This window comes from Anomaloglossus baeobatrachus, chromosome 6, assembly GCF_048569485.1.
Source record: "Anomaloglossus baeobatrachus isolate aAnoBae1 chromosome 6, aAnoBae1.hap1, whole genome shotgun sequence".
NCBI lineage: Eukaryota > Metazoa > Chordata > Amphibia > Anura > Aromobatidae > Anomaloglossus > Anomaloglossus baeobatrachus.
The window spans coordinates 419,075,578-419,095,452 of NC_134358.1; the positions used below are offsets into that span (position 1 = coordinate 419,075,578).

General features: G+C 41.6%; 1 protein-coding gene across 1 annotated transcript in view; it reads left to right on the forward strand.

The window, feature by feature from the left end:
- The window catches only part of CNTNAP2 (contactin associated protein 2), a 2,823,191-nt gene that overhangs the window by 995,056 nt on the left and 1,808,260 nt on the right, over positions 1 to 19,875 (forward strand). The window lies entirely within an intron of this gene.

Below are 19,875 nucleotides of genomic sequence, written 5' to 3' on the forward strand. Positions count from 1 at the left end.
TGGTCATGTGCTTGTGACACGTGGTCACATGTCTCTGACACCTTTTATGCCGATTGGTCGCTGGTCATGTGCTTGTGGCGCTTTGCTCGGTGATAGGCCAGCGTGACGTCATTGCTGTCATTCTGGCAGCGGATTGGCTCTGGTGTCCTCCATCTTGGATGAGGCACAGAGTCTATATAAGACCCTGATGCACGCCACCCGGCGCTCAGTCCTCTTGGTTCATGCATGAGGGTAGACGCCCTGTGCACGTCCCTCTAGGCATCTCTCTGTCTATGTTAGGTGAGCGCTACTGGCAGGGTAGCGTTCTTATACCTTACAGCTTCGGCTGCAGTCCGTATCCTTGCCTCTTAGTGGAGCGGACATAGGCAGGTGCCTGAGGCACATGGTCCGGCTGGGCCTTGTGATTCTACTCGTAGGTGGACGTTGCCGCTAGGGTAATGTTCCTTATACTGCATCTGGCAGTTGTTCGTATCCTCGCACACTAGGGGAGTGAACAGAGGTAGGAGCTTTGTGCGGCTTATGCTGCTGTCCGTCTCTTTTGTACCACTAGAAGAGCGGACCTAGGCAGGTGCCATATCTAGTGGTTCGTGTCCTCGCACACTAGTGGAGTGAACGCAGGTAGGAGCTTTGTGCGGCTTATGCTGCTGTCCGTCTCTTTTGCACCACTAGAAGAGCGGACTTAGGCAGGTGTCATATCTAGTGGTTCGTGTCATTGCACACTAGTGGAGCGAACGCAGGTAGGAGCTTTGTGCAGCTTACGCTGCTGTCCGTCTCCTGGCACCACTAGAGGAACGGACCTAGGTAGGCGCCATTTCACACTCACTGCTTTTGTCTCTGTGATCTTTAACAGAGACCATTCCACACGCCCTCCAAGTAAGGGAGGAATTGCTTTATTTTCTAATTATATTCCTCTGTGAGTTTAACAGAGGTATTGCACTCTGCACTTGTGCTATTATTTTTTACAGTGGTACACTTATATACCCCTTATCCTCTGCCATAGTCTGCAGCAGAGTCTTTGCACGGTGGACCCTTACTGTCTGACATTCCTTTAGGTTTATTATCAGACAGCCCCCCGTAACATTAGGACTGAGCCAAGGGTCTGGCAGTTATGGCAGAATATCAGCAGTTACACCGTTACATACAAGTACTTGAGTCGCGGCTCAAGAGTATAGAGGATAAACCTCAGACCATGGTGACATCTGCACATGATCCTCGACTTGCTCTGCCAAACAGATATTCTGGCGATGCCAGATCATGTCATGGCTTCATTAGTCAGTGTCAGATACACCTAGAGGTCAACTCTTCTCGCTTCTCTACGGAGAGGTCCAGAGTAGGCTTTATCATCTCCTTACTTCAGGACAAAGCCTTAGAATGGGCGACTCCCTTATGGGAGCGCTCTGATGTGGTTACTCTGAGACATCAAGACTTTCTTGATGCTCTTAAAGCGGTATTCATGGGTCCGCAGGTTACCCATGATGCGGCCCTGAGACTCTTAGATCTATCTCAGGGTTCGTTATCCACTAGTTCTTATGCCATTGCTTTTAGAACTCTGGTGGCAGAACTAGATTGGCCAGAGAAGGTGTTGATTCCTATCTTCTGGAGAGGGTTGGCAGACTATGTCAAGGATGCCCTTGCTCCTCGTGAGGTCCCTGCTTCTCTGGAGGACTTGATCACAGTAGTAACGAGGATCGACGTACGCCTTAGGGAACGTAGACTCGAGGTCTCTTCCTCACGCCCTAAGCATCGGGCTATTCCAGTTGTTGAGAGTCCACTACCATCTTCCTCAGCATCTGAAACATCTCCCACTCCTATGGAGTTAGGTCATACGTCCTTCAGACTACGCAAGTCTGGTCCTCCGATATGTTACGTATGTCGTCAGGCTGGGCACTATGCCAACAAGTGTTCTAGTCGTCAGGGAAACTCCCAGGCCTAGTAACCATTAGAGGGGGGTTACTAGAGACGTCTTCTGGACCCTCTAAGTGTAGTATCCAAGGTCAGCTCTCATTCTCTGAGAATACATCGCCTATTATGGCTTTTGTGGATTCCGGAGCTGACGGGACTTTTGTGTCCTTAGGATTTGTAAATAGACACAATATTCCCTCTATCATGTTAGAGGCGCCTATTCCTGTCCGTGTTGTTAATGGGACTATGTTGTCTGACTCCATTACATTGAGGACAGTTCCCTTGCGCCTTTCCCTGCCTCAGGGTCACATAGAGGAGATTTCTTTTCTTGTTTTGCCTGAGGGTATATATGACGTCCTTCTGGGTCTCCCATGGCTTCGGACTCATGCTCCTCACATTGACTCTGAGTCCGACAGCATTATTAGTTGGGGTTCGAAATTTCAGTCCCGATGTCTTCCCTTACCACCTAAGGTCGTTGCGGTTGCATCAACTGATCTCTCTCCCATACCTACACCCTATTTGGATTTCGCTGACGTGTTCTCCAAACAGGGTGCTGAGGTTCTTCCACCCCATAGGCCATATGATTGTGCCATAGACCTTATCCCAGGTTCGATTCCACCTAAGGGCAGGGTTCACCCCCTGTCGATACCTGAGTCGGAGGCCATGTCGACCTATATAAAAGAGAGTTTAGAGAAGGGGTTCATTCGTAAGTCTGTCTCTCCCGCGGGAGCTGGGTTTTTCTTTGTTCGGAAGAAAGAGGGTGATTTGCGTCCCTGCATAGATTACAGGGGTCTCAACACAATCACAATAAAGAACAAATACCCGTTACCTTTAATTTCGGAGCTCTTTGACAGACTGAGGGGAGCTCAGGTTTTTACGAAGTTGGATCTGCGGGGTGCGTATAACTTGGGACGAATTCGAGAGGGTGACGAATGGAAGACGGCTTTTAACACCCGAGACGGTCACTATGAATACCTCGTCATGCCTTTTGGTTTATGTAATGCACCCGCAGTATTTCAGGACTTCGTAAACGATGTGTTCAGGGATTTACTGTTATCCTCCGTCGTGGTGTAGCTGGACGACATCCTGATTTTTTCTCCTGATCTGGAGACTCATCGTCAGGATGTCGCTCATGTCCTTTCCCGTTTAAGGGAGCACTCTTTGTTTGCTAAACTCGAAAAATGTGTATTCGAGCAGTCATCCTTGCCTTTTTGGGCTACATTATCTCACAAGAGGGTCTGGCTATGGATCCTGCGAAGCTCTCTGCTGTCCTGGAATGGTCCAAACCTCATTCCTTGAAGGCGGTGCAACGCTTCTTAGGATTCATAAATTATTACAGGCAGTTCATACCCCATTTCTCTACTTTGGTGGCCCCTTTGGTGGCCTTGACTAAGAAAGGTGCTAATCCCAAAGTCTGGTCTACTGAGAAATCCCAGGCTTTTGAGGCAGTAAAAAGACACTTTTCAACTGCTCCCGTTCTTCAAAGACCTGATGAGAATAAGCCCTTCCTCTTGGAGGTTGATGCCTCTTCAGTGGGTGCTGGTGCGGTCTTGTATCAAAAGAACGGTGCAGGTAGAAAAAGGCCGTGTTTCTTCTTTGCTAAAACCTTTTCACCGGCAGAGAGAAACTATACCATTGGGGATAGGGAACTGCTCGCCCTATGATTAGCCTTGAAGGAGTGGCGTCACTTGCTGAAAGGAGTGAAACATCCTTTCCAGGTCTATACAGACCATAAGAATCTGACGTACTTACAAACCGCTCAGCGTCTGAATCCTCGCCAAGCCCGCTGGTCCTTGTTTTTCTCCCGCTTTCACTTCTCCATCAACTATCTGTCTGGGAGTAAGAATAACAAGGCAGACGCTCTGTCTCGCTCTATGGTTTCTACCCAGGAAGAGATTGACGAACCTCGTCTTATCCTTCCCTCCAGGGTTTTTCATACGCTCTCCCCTGTGACGTTAGACCAAATCCCACCAGGCAAGACCTTTGTGCCGCCTGATCGACAGAATGATATACTGTCGTGGGCCCACACCTCAAAGGTGGGTGGGCATTTTGGTATTAGACGGACACGAGACTTACTGGAGAGGTGGTATTGGTGGCCACACTTAGCCAGCCACGTCAAGAGATATGTCGGTTCCTGCTACTCGTGTGCTCGCAACCGTCCATTACGGCAGAGACCGGCTGGTATCTTGCATCCTTTACCAGTGCCAGATAGACCATGGGAGGTGGTAGGCATGAACTTTGTGGGTGATCTTCCGTGTTCACAGGGACATAGATTTGTGTGGGTCATTACGGACCATTTCTCCCGGATGGTTCAACTCGTACCGTTATCAAGAATCCCATCTTCCAGGGTACTAGCCAAACTATTCCTCAAGCATGTCTTTAGGCTTCACGGGATGCCAGATCGTATTATTTGTGATAGAGGCCCGCAATTTGCTTCCCGTTTCTGGCGAGATCTTTGTAGCCTTCTGCAAATTGAGTTGAATCTCTCTTCGGCATACCATCCGGAGACCAATGATTTGGTTAAGCGTACTAATCAATCCATGATTATATACCTTCGACACTTTGTTGCTGAGAACCACGATAACTGGTCCTCCCTCCTACCCTGGGCCGAATTTGCCCTTCACAATTCGCTGGCTGAGACCACTGGGCAGACACCATTCGTACTCAATAATGGGCAACACCCTAGGGTACCGGTACCGTTTCCCGCTGCTGCACCTTCTCCTCTTGTGGCTGACTGGGCAACTAATGCCAGAGAGGTTTGGGATCGGACTCAAGAGTCGATCCAAGCAGCTAAGGACCGTATGAAGATGGTGTCCGATCGGTTTCGTCGCCCGGCTCCTGTCTTTTCTCCAGGGGATTTTGTGTGGCTCTCTGCAAAACACGTGAAACTTAGAGTGAGCTCTGTCAAATTTGCTCCTTGCTTCCTGGGTCCTTATGAGGTTCTTCGACAGGTAAATCCTGTAGTCTACCAATTGAAGTTACCCGTCCATCTTAGGATCCATGACAAATTCCATGTTTCACTGCTAAAGCCGGCTATTTTACCTCACGCTCGAGAAGTGCACTCTCCTGCCTCTGATTCCTCTCGCTCTAGCTATGAGGTACGAGCCATAGTTGGTTCTAAGATGGTTAGAGGGCGCAGGTTCTTCTTGATAGATTGGGAGGGCTATGGCCCGGAACATCGCTCTTGGAAGCCTGAGGAGGCTGTCCATGCTCCCGACTTAGTTGCCGATTACCTGCATCGCCGGGAGGGGGGCCCTTGAGGGGGAGGTACTGTTACGGTTGCTGTGGCTCTGGAGACTATGTCCAGATTTCTTGCTACTGCACATGTGCAAACGCTGGAGACTAAGTCCTATCTTGGAACCATTGCACATGTGCGGGTGACATCATCGCTGACACGAGGTCACATGACTCTGACACCTTCTAAGCTGATTGGCCACTGGTCATGTTCTTGTGACATGTGGTAACATGTCTCTGACACCTTCTATGCCGATTGGTCGCTGGTCATGTGCTTGTGACGCTTTGCTCGGTGATAGGCCAGCGTGACGTCATTGCTGTCATTCTGGCAGCGGATTGGCTCTGGTGTCCTCCATCTTGGATGAGGCACAGAGTCTATATAAGACCCTGACGCACGCCACCCGGCGCTCAGTCCTCTTGGTTCATGCACGAGGGTAGACGCCCTGTGCACGTCCCTCTAGGCATCTCTCTGTCTATGTTAGGTGAGCGCTACCGGCAGGGTAGCATTCTTATACCTTACAGCTTCGGCTGCAGTCCGTATCCTTGCCTCTTAGTGGAGCGGACATAGGCAGGTGCCTGAGGCACATGGTCCGGCTGGGCCTTGTGATTCTACTCGTAGGTAGACGTTGTCGCTAGGGTAACTTTCCTTATACTGCGTCTGGCAGTTGTTCGTATCCTCGCACACTAGGGGAGTGAACAGAGGTAGGAGCTTTGTGCGGCTTATGCTGCTGTCCGTCTCTTTTGCACCACTAGAAGAGCGGACCTAGGCAGGTGCCATATCTAGTGGTTCGTGTCCATGCACACTAGTGGAGCGAACGCAGGTAGGAGCTTTTTGCAGCTTACGCTGCTGTCCGTCTCTTTTTCACCACTAGAAGAGCGGACCTAGGCAGGTGCCATATCTAGTGGTTCGTGTCCTCGCACACTAGTGGAGCCAACGCAGGTAGGAGCTTTGTGTGGCTTACGCTGCTGTCCGTCTCCTGGCACCACTGGGGGAATGGACCTAGGTAGGCGCCATTTCACACTCACTGCTTTTGTCTCTGTGATCTTTAACAGAGACCATTCCACACGCCCTCCAAGTAAGGGAGGAATTGCTTTATTTTCTAATTATATTCCTCTGTGAGTTTAACAGAGGTATTGCACTCTGCACTTGTGCTATTATTTTTACAGTGGTACACTTATATACCCCTTATCCTCTGCCATAGTCTGCAGCAGAATCTTTGCACGGTGGACCCTGACTGTCTGACATTCCTTTAGGTTTATTATCAGACAGCCCCCCGTAACAATACCAATGTCAAAAAGGCTACTTAGTACTAGTAAAGTCTATTAGTAGTTATTCTAACCCAATCTTTCTTCATCCGAAAATTACAGAGGTACACAAGCGCAAGATCACTTTAATATAGTCTTTGGAGCTCATTAAAAGGTCTGAAATCGGCTACTGTAAATGCAACCTAAATGTTTTTGTGTGATGGCGCAATATGTTACCAATTATGACCTCACTTTTAATTTTTGCCAATGGCTTTACTTTGTCTAAAACCAGCTGTATACAGTGCTGGCCAAAAGTATTGCCCCCCCTGCAATTCTGTCAGATAATACTCAATTTCTTCTTGAAAATGATAGCAATCGCAAATTCTTTGGTATTATTATCTTCATTTAATTTGTCTTCAATGAAAAAAAAAAATTGTCATAAAGCCAAATTGGATATAATTCCACACCAAACATAAGAAAGAGGATGGACAAAAGTATTGGCACTGTTTGTAAAATCATTTGAAGCTTCTCTAATTTGTGTAATTAACAGCACCTGTATCTTACCTGTGGCACCTAACAGGTGTTGGCAATAACTAAATCACACTTGCAGCCAGTTGACATAGATTAAAGTTGACAACCTCTGTCCTGTGTCCTTGTGTGTACCACATTGAGCAGGGAGAAAAAAAGAAGACCAAAGAACTATCTGAGGACTTGAGAATCCAAATTGTGAGGAAGCATGAGCAATCTCAAGGCTACAAGTCCATCTCCAAAGACCTGAAAGTTCATGTGTCTACGGTGCGCAGTGTCATCAAGAAGTTTAAAGCCCATGGCACTGTGGCTAACCTCCCTAGATGTGGAAGGAAAAGAAAAATTGAAGAGAGATTTCAACGCACGATTGTGCGGATGGTGGATAAAGAACCTCGACTAACATCCAAATAAGTTTAAGTTGCCCTGCAGTCCGAGGGTACAACAGTGTCAACCCGTACTATCCGTCAGCATCTGAATGAAAAGGGACTGTATAGTGGGATACCCAGGAAGACCCCACTTCTTACCCCGAGACATAAAAAAGCCAGCCTCGAGTTTGCCAAAACTTACCTGAGAAAGCCTAAAACATTTTGGACGACTGTTCTCTGGTCAGATGAGACAAAAGTAAAGCTTTTTGGGAAAAGCCATCAACATAGAGTTTACAGGAAAAAAAAAGAGGCATTCAAAGAAAAGAACACGGTCCCTACAGTCAAACATGGAGGAAGTTCCCTGATGTTTTGGGGTTGCTTTGCTGCCTCTGGCACTAGACTGCTTGACCGTGTGCATGGCATTATGAAGTCTGAAGACTACCAACAAATTTTGCAGCATAATGTAGGGCCCAGTGTGAGAAAGTTGTGTCTCCCTCAGAGGTCATGGGTCTTTCAGCAGGACAATGACCCAAAACACACTTCAAAAAGCACTAGAAAATGGTTTGAGAGAAAGCACTGGAGACTACTAAAGTGGCCAGCAATGAGTCCAGACCTGAATCCCATAGATCACCTGTGGAGAGATCTCAAAATGGCAGTTTGGAGAAGGCACCCTTCAAATCTCAGGGACCTGGAGCAGTTTGACAAAGAAGAATGGTCTAAAATTTCAGCAGAGCATTGTAAGAAACTCATTGATGGTTACCGGAAGCGGTTGTTCGCAGTTATTTTGGCTAAAAGTTGTGCAACCAAGTATTAGGCTAAGGGTGCAAAACTTTTGTCTGGCCCATTTTTGGAGTTTTGTGTGAAATGATCAATGATTTGATTTTTGTTTCATTCTCTTTTGTGTTTTTTCATTGCAAGCAAAATAAATGAAGATAATAATACCAAAGAATTTGTGATTGCAATCATTTTCAGGAAGAAACTGAGTATTATCTGACAGAATTGCAGGGGTGCCAATACTTTTGGCCTGCACTGTATATATATATATATATATATATATATATATATATATATATATATATATATATATATATATATATATATATATAAATATAAGCATATATATGAGTTTGAAATTTGAAAAGAAGATATGGTAAAATGTGAAACAAAGGATGAGGAGAAAGCAAAGCTTTGCTCTTGTCAAACAGCGGAAATTGTTTAAAAATGTTGTCAAAATTGATAATATTTTTCACAGTTTCTTTCAAGATATTAAAAAGAAAAATCCTCAGTTTAGTAGTGATAAAAGTAATAGCGAGAAGATCATGGGCGAAGATGAAGTTCCTGCGAATAATCTGGAAAATAGTTAGGACATGTCATTAGTAATGGTAAATGGGGCTTGCATGTAATGTAAATTAAGGGATCGACACATAGGACATCTGCCTTAATTGTGTCATTCTAGTATTTGGATCAAAATTTCCATTAATAGCACAAAATCTACAATCAGTAGGTAGAACGAACTAAATGCTACAATATATATATATATTATTTTTAAGTTTAAACCTTCTACTGTGAGATCCCCAGCCTTTCCCTTAGCTATAAAATATCATGCAATACACAGGTGTTTTCTTGATCTCCATTTTGATTTCTTCAAGTGTTTTCCTAAATTTACAGAGCAGCTTTGACAGGCACAAGGTTGAATGAAATTAATTGTAATCATTTACCTACTTGCATCTAGAAGGCAAGAGAAAAAAAGTTTCAGAAAAAGCCTTTTTTACATGAGTGCATTAAGCACAAAATGATTTCAGCTAATTTGAGATGATGAAAAATGTGATTGCAGCTCTAAATGAAAGACTTATATATGAGGCAATGCGGTTCACAATTTGATGGCAATGACTTCATCTTCTCAGTAGTTGTACAGTATGAGACAGAATGAGTATAGCTTTTATGTTTGGCCCATACAAACAGCACAACTACCTGGTGCATCATGCACTTTGGTGGATAATAGGATATCATAAGTGGTCTATTTCTAACCCTCAGTTCACCCTTTGGATGAATTTATATGGCTATTACAGTAGCAATTTTCATCAGTCTTTGAAACCAGAATCTTGCAATACGATCTATTCAAGTGTAGACCACTTGCTTCACTTCAAGAAAAGAGTAGACTAAACAACCAATGATTCTTAGGTTTCCAATGTGCTGATATAACTTATTGGGAGACTGCAGCAAATGTATCAGGCTATATTTCATAAATGTATGAGGCAAAAAGCATCTTTTGATCTTTGTAAATTGTATCTTCAAGCGTGAAAAAATCAGTACCCTTATCTTAGTTTTTCACACATTTGTAGATTCCTGTGTAGAATGCGTTGGTATCAAGTCAAGTCTGTCAAGAGTTTGACAAGTCAAGTTTGTTAAGCATTTGATGAAAACAAATTCAAACATTAAAGGGGTTTTATGATTTCAGCAAAGAATAAAATGTTTTTACTGTAAAACTATAGCAATCTCTTTATTCATAACTTTAGTTTTTTAGATCTAGATTTTTTTAAAAAAAATAAATAATCTAGAATGGAATAGTAAAATATCAATAGGCGTTTTCACATAACCTTCTTAGTGTTTATAGTCTTTGCTTACTTAAGTTACCAATAACCATGCCCCATAAATACAACTATTATTCTGGCCATTTATGTTTTGTTCTCAGCCACAGCTTTTCCTTTCAAATGTTTTTTTATTGATTTTCAAATGTAGGGTAGGATATGAACTAGGAATGTATGGAGATACAGAAAGAACAATTAGGGGTGGTGACTACATGGGGTTAACAGGGGGGGGAAATAAACAAAGCAATCTACATGGAAAGATCAGAGCTTTTTCTTTTTTTTAACAGTTTATTAATCTAAGTGAGTATTTTTACAAGTATTATACTGTATATACATCAGTATACCACAGCTTTCTACTTATGGCTGAGTCATCTTCTAGGGAACATATGATGTCTTCTTCTCCCCTCCTCCTTATCCGTCTTCTCTTTCTCCTTCTGCTTCATCTTCTCCTTCTTCCATTAATTCTAGGGAGCTGTGAAGAGGGTGTACATTAATATAATACATAAATAAAATAACATTATACCAAAGAACCTGAGCTTAACTAAATAAAGTTCAAAAACAATGGTTGCCCCAAAGTACCCTTTAAAAACATGGTTTTTATTAAAAATTAATGTGGGCTATGTTATAAATAGTTACTAAAATTTTACAAGGTATCTCACAGTTATGTAACACCCTGTTGGCCTTACATGATCCCTGACGATGTAAGGTGAAACATGCAGCCGACTTGTAGCAATATGTGTAAGATTTGGCTTTTGTTACTTACTAATGTATTAGTTTTGGTGATTTGTACCAATATTCTCCCTAAATCCAGCAAAGTCTGTATGGCCATGTTCTATATATCTTTTTTGACCTTTAATGCTCCCCTATTATTGAAATAGACTGCATAATGCCAACATTCTGTATTATTATGTGTGAGGTACTTTGTTTAATTGTGTTAATGATATAATAATCCTTATTTGAATTTTCAATAAAATAATTTTTTAAGAATATTTTGGTCCTTCCATATATTTTGTGTGTTATTTACTTATGCTCAGGATCTTTGGTGTAATTGTCTGTTCTAGTGTAGTCCCTGTTATAATAGTGTTTTATGATTTATGCATTTTTATGATTTATATAGAAATTACAAGTAAGAAAACATAGACTAACATTGCTAAGGCCCATTTACATGCTACGCTTGGTTTTTGGGGGGCATTTATAGCAACTGATGAGAAATGCAAAATGCTGAAAAAGATTTACATGCAGAAGATTTGAAACTGCTTCAACTCTGAATGGTTAAAAAAAGAAGCAATGTGTGCAGCAATCAATTGAAATTCCATTCACTCTGCTGGGACAGTAAATTGCTGCCTATTTTTTGACAAAAACTCAATAAAAATGTGAGAGGGGGAATAAACCTTTAGCCTTTGTCCCCAAATTAAACATGCATGTATGTATATAAAAGAGGGGGGATAACTGCATAGATCTGTAGTATATGGTTAGAGTTATTTATAATGTTTTGACTGTTTACAAACACTTAACAAAAATGGTTGGCATCTTCCCAAAATTAATAATTATATTAATAATAATAGATGTCACGATTAGAGTTGATCAAACCCGCCAAAATCCGGCACCGGTGGATCACTGCCAGATTGAAAAAAAAGTCCGGATTCACTCCGGATTCCGGTGCACATATAAGTCAAGGGGCACCAGAATCCGGAGTTTAAAAATGTCTGGGGATAGGGGGCAGGAGTGCACGCGGTTTACTCAACCGAGGCTGTGTCATGGCAGCAAACTCCTTCCGTGTCACGCTTTTCCCTTCCGGGGCCGACAATTCAATATTCATTGTTTTGCCCGCCCACCGGTGCGTGTAATTGGTTGCAGTTAGACACGCCCCCATCCTGAGTGGCAGCGTGACAGCTGACTGCAACCAATCACAGGCGGCAGGACAGCCGGTGGGCAGGGAAAGCACTGCAAGTGTCTGTGGGTCAGTATAGTGAACATGCATGTGTTTCAGAAACACATGCATGTACTTGTCAAAAGTGTGCACGGCTGTGTCGGTAATGCGGCTTTTATTATTATTTAAATAAAAAAAAAACAACGTGCGGTCCCCCTAATTTTGATACCCAGCCAAGATAAAGCTGGTATTCTCAGCCCACAGCCGCTCAGTATTGCTGCATCTATTAGATGTGACAATCTATGTGCTTTACCGACTCTTCCCGTTGGCCTGGAGTAGTGCCAATTGGGGTAATAAAGGGGTTAATAGCGGTGCACATCTGCTACTAAACCCTAGATTAGTGTTAGCACAGGTGTCTATGAGCACCTGCATTGCCCTAACCTGTAAATGAAAGTAAATAAACACAGACACAGAGAAAAATCCTTTATTTCAAATAAAGTACAAAACACACACCCTCCGTTACCTCTATATTAACCCCCGACACCCTACAGGTCTGGAGTAATCCACACGAGGTCCCACACCACTTCAGCTCTGCTACATAACACAGCCAGCGGCCATAGAGCATGACCGCTGGCTGTTCAGATAATGACTGAGCTGCGATGACTGCATGGCAGGCAGACACTGTCATGGGCTGGGGGCGCATCTGCCTGCAACCAATCACAGACGAGAGAACAGCCAGTGAGCGGGGAAAAGACAGAAAGCTGTGCGTATATGATGTCCAATACAAGAAGTGAATGTGCGACCCGGAGTCTCGGTAAGTATGAAATGCTGTGTTATTTCTGTTTTTCTTTATTTTTCAATTATTGTCCCCAGTGCCAGATCCGGATCGTGCACCCGGAATCTCGGATCCAGGTTCAGCTCCAAGGCATCTTTGAAACCGGGTGGATCCAGACTTTTACAGTCCGGATCCGCTAAGCCCTAGTCACGATTCATGTTTATCCCTGGTGTTGCAGAGTTGTCATTGGTGCCTGTCTGGCAGTCGGTGTTTTCTGGAGCGTGGCTGGTGGGAGGAGTGTATGCCTCCATGCCTGGTTTCCGGGATCATGGCGCCTTATCATGGTGTCATTTCCATCGAATTGGTGCCAATTATAATTCTGCTCTGCAGTGTGTTTGCTGTTCCCCGTAAGTTTGCCTGATCCTGCCTGCCTACCTTGTCTGCCCTCCCTGACTCCCAGCCTCCTTACTGCGTCTGTCCTCCCTGACGTCCGTCCTCCTGACTGAGTCCGTCCTCCCTGACTCCCATCCTACCGACTGTGTCTATCCTGCCTGACTCCCGTTCTCCTTCTCTGGACCCTTCTCTGTTGTTCTTTCTCTGTGTTCCCCCCCTATTATCTGCTCTCCGGGCTCCTGACCTTGTCTTGTTACTGACTCCTGACCTTGGTTTATTACTGACTCTGGTATAGTTCTCCTCCAGTCCCTGACGATATCTCCCAGCTTCTGACCTGGCTCTCCATTGCCTCTGACTCACCCTCCTCCCTGGTACTGCGTGATCTGCTGGCTATGACTTCTGCTCGCACGACTTTCCCCGATGGATCTACAGGTGAAACTACTAATACCTAGTGGATTCATAACCACCATGCGTATACCAGGAGTTTCGGCTGCCCCTGCTGGTATATTACAATAGCAATGCATAATATAACATGTACTAAAAGAATGAGAAAAAAAGTAAAAAAAAAAAACAAATCTACAAAAATGGACAAACAGTCTTATTGTAAATAGTTAAAATGTAATAGTTAAATACATATATATATATATATATATATATATATATATATATATATATATATATATGTAGGCAAATTAAAAAGAGATATTCCACATTTCATATAAAATTCCCTTTTCTGTGTAGAAAACCTTGTTTGACCCGCTTATTCAGTACCACCTCCATTACTTTGGGCAGTGGACCATGCATATGTGTGTTTCTTCCGCTCAACTTCACACTTCATGCTTTTGAATGCGATCAGATGTTGCAATTCATCTCTAATATCACAGATGACAGCGTGCAATTCAGAATTTGTTTGTGTATATGTCAAAATCATTGACAAAACTTTAATATGCCTTAAGGGAAACTGTTTATTTCTTTAAACTGCCCAGATTACCATAACACAGCGCCTTAATGGTTTGTTATGCAGGTTTTCATTTTTACTAGAAGTAATGAGATAGCTCAGTATATAAATGAGTGTTCTTATGAAGCTACACTCTGCAGTCTTAGTAGGAATTTCAGGTTTTCTTTTTTGTCTTCCAGCTAAATTCACTTTTCTTTCCCTTGCTGAATCTTAAATAAAATGAGTTATAACTCAATAAAGTGCATGGCCAATAAGTGTTTTAAATTTACTTTTTTATTTTATTTATTACAACTATAGCCTTAAACTCAGATTGCCACAAGGGTTAGCTTCATTTATTTTAAAATATATTACATTGCATGAATCATATATAAACTTAGGTTTCTCCATCAAATCAATAGTCTATCAACACACAGATTATAATTTATTTTATACTAACCTATTAATTTTAGAGGTAGTTTTGGCCTGGAGGAGGGATCTATCCCCCATTTTTTTAGTGTTATTAAATAATATATATAACATCCGATTCACACATTCAGTATTTGATCAGTATTTCATATCAGTATTTGTAAGCCAAAACCATGAGTTCCGCATGGAGACAGATCCGTTTTTCTCCGGCACCACTGATGTCACATGAACAATACAATAGTGTGATCGGTGTGACATGTACAAGAAAAAACACGTGTCTGTGAAATAAAAGGTGGTTTCATTGTGTAGTGCATGGCTGCTTTACTATACCTAGACACCATTGCTATGACTATAGCTGCCACCGTTCTCAAATTAATGGCGGTGGACAGGATATGGGTGGACACACTGTATAGAGAATATGGATGAGCGAACCCAAACTGTAAACTTTGGGGACAACTTGTGTCTGCTGCTGAACCCTGAACAAAGACTTTTGACTGTATGTCTGGTCCCTGTTCAGGTTTGTCATCAGAATAAAGCTTGTTGAAAGGTTGCGAAGCAGCCAATCAGCAAGTTTTCCGCTGTGGGCACTTCTGGGCCCATCTCAGCCATGTCAAGTATTGGTATAAGTGTGATTGGTCAGAGAAATCACTGTAAAAAAAAAAAAGGAAGCAAAATGGTTAAAGTAGGAAATACTTGCCAGTCTCCCTGGTGCAAGTGTACCACTTCTTCTGGGTCCACTCATTATATTTCATGCATATTCACTGCTTCCTCTGCCTACTATCTGTGACAACGTCTGTGATTGGCTGCATAAATTGCCCCATACCCAGCGCAGATAAAGCATACACACGCACAATATCTTGGCTGTGTATCAAAAAAAGAGGGACCCAATGTGCTTTTTTTAAAATTATTTAAGTAAATAATTTAAAAATTCAGCATGTGGTCCCCTGAATTTTGATAACAAGCCAAGATAAAGCTGACAAATGGGGGCTGGTATTCTCAGTCTGAGGAAGACCATGGTTATTGGGGTTTCTCCAGCTTAAAAAATAGCTGCCCAGAATTGTCACATCCACTAGATGGTACAGTGAACAGGTATTGGACATATCCCTGAGATCATCCAGCTTGATTGACCACCCGAATACGTGCATAGCCTTTCCTATTAAGGTTTAACCAGCATGTGGACTTGTTAACTCAATACCTGTGGCCTAATACTTGGCAAAGGAATCATCAGAGATTTGCTTGAGGAATTAACTAGAGCAGTGGGCTCATTCTGGTGTGAATTGTCTGCGGTCCTGTTAAAACTAGAAGTCTCAGAGAGGGGTCAGTTAACATTTCTACCTTTGGAACCCAAAGATGGGTCGAATGACCTGAAGGATTTTAGCTAACATCCTATAATCACCATCTTTTGTTCTGTAATTAAGGCCATTATTGTCGCATCACAGGAGGTTGTTGTCTTCCATTGAGTTTAGCCATTTAGTTTCTAGTTAGTTTTATTCAGTTTATTGTATGTCATTTGACCCTCTTTCGGGACTTCAGGGGGGAGCTCAAAATTTCTGGGACTTCTAGTGATAAGGGACTCCTTCCTCAGTGACTGGTAACTCCTCTGGACACAACCAGGATTACAAGTAAGTGCTACAGGTGGTTGGGCATGCTGCGGACCACAAGTGCAGTTTTGGCAAACTAATCCGCTACCGTGTGGAGTAGACTGACCCTGGTGCCGTCGAAGTAGGTGCACCTATCTGTCCATCTGAGGGTATATTATTCACAATTGAAGATATCCGTGGATAACTGATCAGGACAAATAACTTTAACTTATTGGTAGGAACCAGCATCGCATGTGAAGACTTAAGGCCCCGTTACACGCTATGATTTATCTGACGAGCTCTTAAACAATGTGACATGCCCAGATTTAACTTGTGCACAGTTGTTAAAAAAAAATAAAAGATGTGAACATGCCCAAATACTATGATAGGCATATGTTCTATTCATAAATTTTACTAAAACAACACTTGAGCCCTTGTTTTCAGAGATGAAAAATACATTGATCATCTTCCCTTTAAAATCTATAATTGTATGTTGAAAACCAAAAATAATGTAGAGTTTAGACGGTGTATTGTTTTAATTATGTTGTCTACATTTGCATTTATAATGTTTTGGAAACAGCTTATCTTCATTTACACTAAATACAGTATCTCTTTGGTAATCAAGGTCACAAAAGATAATAGAATATTCTGAGATTCTGACCATCAAAGCATTCAAAACATCAATCAAATGATATTCAGTGTTAATAATTTGTGTTTGCTCTCTCTTGTATGTAAATTGGTTTAACATAGAGCCAAATAACAAAAGACTAAAGTCATGTCATTTGGATAAATAACAAATTCAACAAAAGCATTCCATTGGTAAATACATGATAAAACTGTTGTAGACACTTTTGTGCTACTTAAAAAAAGATTTTAAAGTTATAGCTATGTATTTATTGTTAAGTTAAAACTATGCATATATTATTTAGTTAGAATATAAAGTGTAATTCTACCTAGAAGATTTGTAGATATAAATTTGTATATATAATCTTTAGCTCTCTGTAAATTTTGTTAAGGAGTTCAGAACATTTGACAAAAAAGTGAACATGTCATAATTTTCAAACTTTGAATTTGTATGCCTTTAGGCCAGATGGTAATAACACACAAAATCATTAGTAAATAATAGTGATGGGCGAATAGTGATGGGCGAATAGTAAAATATTCTAGTTCGGATTATTCATACTGAATACCTAGTACTATTCCAGTATTCGTCACGAAAAATGAACCTAAAGCATGTCAATGGGGAACCCAAGAAAATTTCCCAGAAAAATGCTTGGATTCCCCATTGACATGCATTAGGTCTGTCATTTGTGTTGAATACTGAAATAGTACTATGTATTCGGTACAAATAATTTAAACCCGAATATTTTAATATTCGCCCATCACTAGTAAATAACATTCACCATATGTCTACTTTACATAAGTACCATTTTTAAAACATAGAAGGGTTAGAAGCTTATAAGCAATTACTCATTTGTCTAACAAAATTTACAAAGCCAACTTTTTGGGGACCATATCACATTTGAAGTGCCTTTGATGGGCCTTTGTGACAGAAAATACCCAAAAGTGACAACATTTTAAAAACCTGCACCATACAAAGTTGTCAACACCACTTTCAAGCAGTTTATTAACTTTTTAGGTGCTTTACAGGAATTAAAGCAATGCGGAAGGAAAAACTGAAAATTTTACATTTTCCAACAAAAATATTGCTTAGCCCCAAATTTTTTTTTTTCACATGAGTAACAGGAGAACATGGAGCATGAAAATACAATGTGCAATTTCTCCTGAGTACAGAAATATCCCAGACATTCATGGAAAACTGCTGTTTGAACTCAAGACAGGGCTCAGAAGAGAAGGGGCCCTATTTGAATTTTGGATCTCAAAATTACCTGGAATAGATAGAGGACACCATGTTATGTTTACAGAGCCCCTGATGTGCCTAAACAGTGGAAACTCCTCACAAGTTATGGAATTTACCTAAAGGAATTTATCTAAAGGTGTGGGAAACATCTTTAAACCACAGGTGAAAACATCAAAAACAGATACAAAAGCATTGGCCTAAAATTACCATTTTATATAAATATTTAAAAACATGAAAAATGTTATCAACGATTTTTTGTGAATATACACAATGACTGCAAAGTGCCAGGGACTGGACAAATGGCTAAAACAATTCCTTACATCAATATTACTAACTATACAATATTACCAATTATTGCATAAGAGTTGTAATTATCGTATGTATAATTACCTGATCTGTATCAAAGTCCTAAAAAGTAGGTAGATTATCTAGTGCTAAGAAAAAGTGAAGTATAAGTATGAATAGTTTAGATCAAAGAACTTACATAGAATGGAATTAATAGCCGTCCATCCCTCTTACCGCCCCAATGCACATTTCCTTAGTCCTTCCTCAGGAGTCGTGGCTTGGGGAGGAAAGGGATGTTTTTTATATGGGAGGGCACCAATGAAAACTCTTCATAATGTATTAACAGATGGTAATATTACAAGCTAATTGTTTGATGATACAGTGTAACTTCTGGCATCCACGTGCGCTCCACGGCATGGAAGCTCAGCTGTGGAGCGCACTCATCATATCGGACATGCGTAGTATGGCAAAGAATTACTCTTTAACATATTCACTAAATTAATGATCGGCACTTGGCTCCTAAAATGCGTTCCATAAATAGGATGTCCGGGAACTCGGGCGGTGGAACCAGAGGTGCTTCACAGAATTTTATAACCTTGAGCCAATAAAATGGAAAAAAAGAATATCAACAAAAATGTTGCTTTATCCCCAATTTTTTCTTTTTCACAACAGTAAAAAGAGAAAATGGTCCATACAGTTTGTTGTGCAATTTCTTCTGAGTGCATGTATACCCTATATGTGATTAAAAACTACTGTTTAGGCACACAGCATTGTTTGGAAGGGAAGAAGCACTATTTGAATTTAGGACAGCAAAATTGGCTGGAATAGTAAGCTTATGCCATGTTTAATTTGCAGAGCCCATGATGTGCCTAAATAATGTAACACCCCACAAGTCACCCCATTTTAAAAACTGCACCCCTTAAGGAATTTATTTAAAGGTGTAGTGCTTTTTTGTTCTTCGTTGTTTTTTTCTTCAGTTTTTTTCACTTTCTTTTACTATTTTACTTAGTGCCTCTATGGGACTTTAACTTTTATTTCTCTGATCACTGCTTTAATGAATTGCCATCTAAAAGCATTACAGTACATTACAACTGTCAGTGAAACATGCAGAGAAAGCCTTTAAGACTAATGGCATGGTTTAACCAGTCACCGTGACAGGCAACGCCAGAGGTCATTATATATGTCCATGACAACAATCAGGACCACGTGGTCACATCGCGGGGATCCCAATTGGGTGGGTGAGAGAACGCACTCCCTTTCTCAGCCTCCTTAGTGCTGCGATTGCTATTCACAACATTTAGGGGGTTAACAAGCCAGGGCAATGCAGGCACCCAATTTGGCTGTGACAACTGGAGCTTGGTTATCAGTTAAGCTGAGTTCCTGACTGTGATCATGCTGGCACAGCTCCTGTGACTGTCTGATCACTATAACATACTGGAATGTCCATCTCCAGGAAGCACCTGCAATGTTTTACTTACTGTTAATGTATGTCATATGTCGCAAAGGGGTTAAATTTCTGCTCACTTTTGCTCATTCATAATCTCATAAAATACAGCCTATTAGAAACACATAATGAATCTGCAGCCTCTTCTCTCTCCATCTCTAGTCTTCTATTAAACTAGATAAAAAGTTGGTGACTAAGATTCTGAATATGTACAAAAAGCCTGCAGACTCATGCGAGTTGAGAACATTCTCATGTTTTTCAATTAATAATAATACTTTTTATTTCTATAGCACCAACATATTCCGCAGCGCTTTACAATTCAGAGGGGACATGTACAGACAATATGAGACAATACAAAATAACAAAATTAAGATGCCAGGAGGATTGAGGGCCCTGCTCGTAAGCTTACAGTCTATGAGGAAATAGGGGAGACACAAAAGGT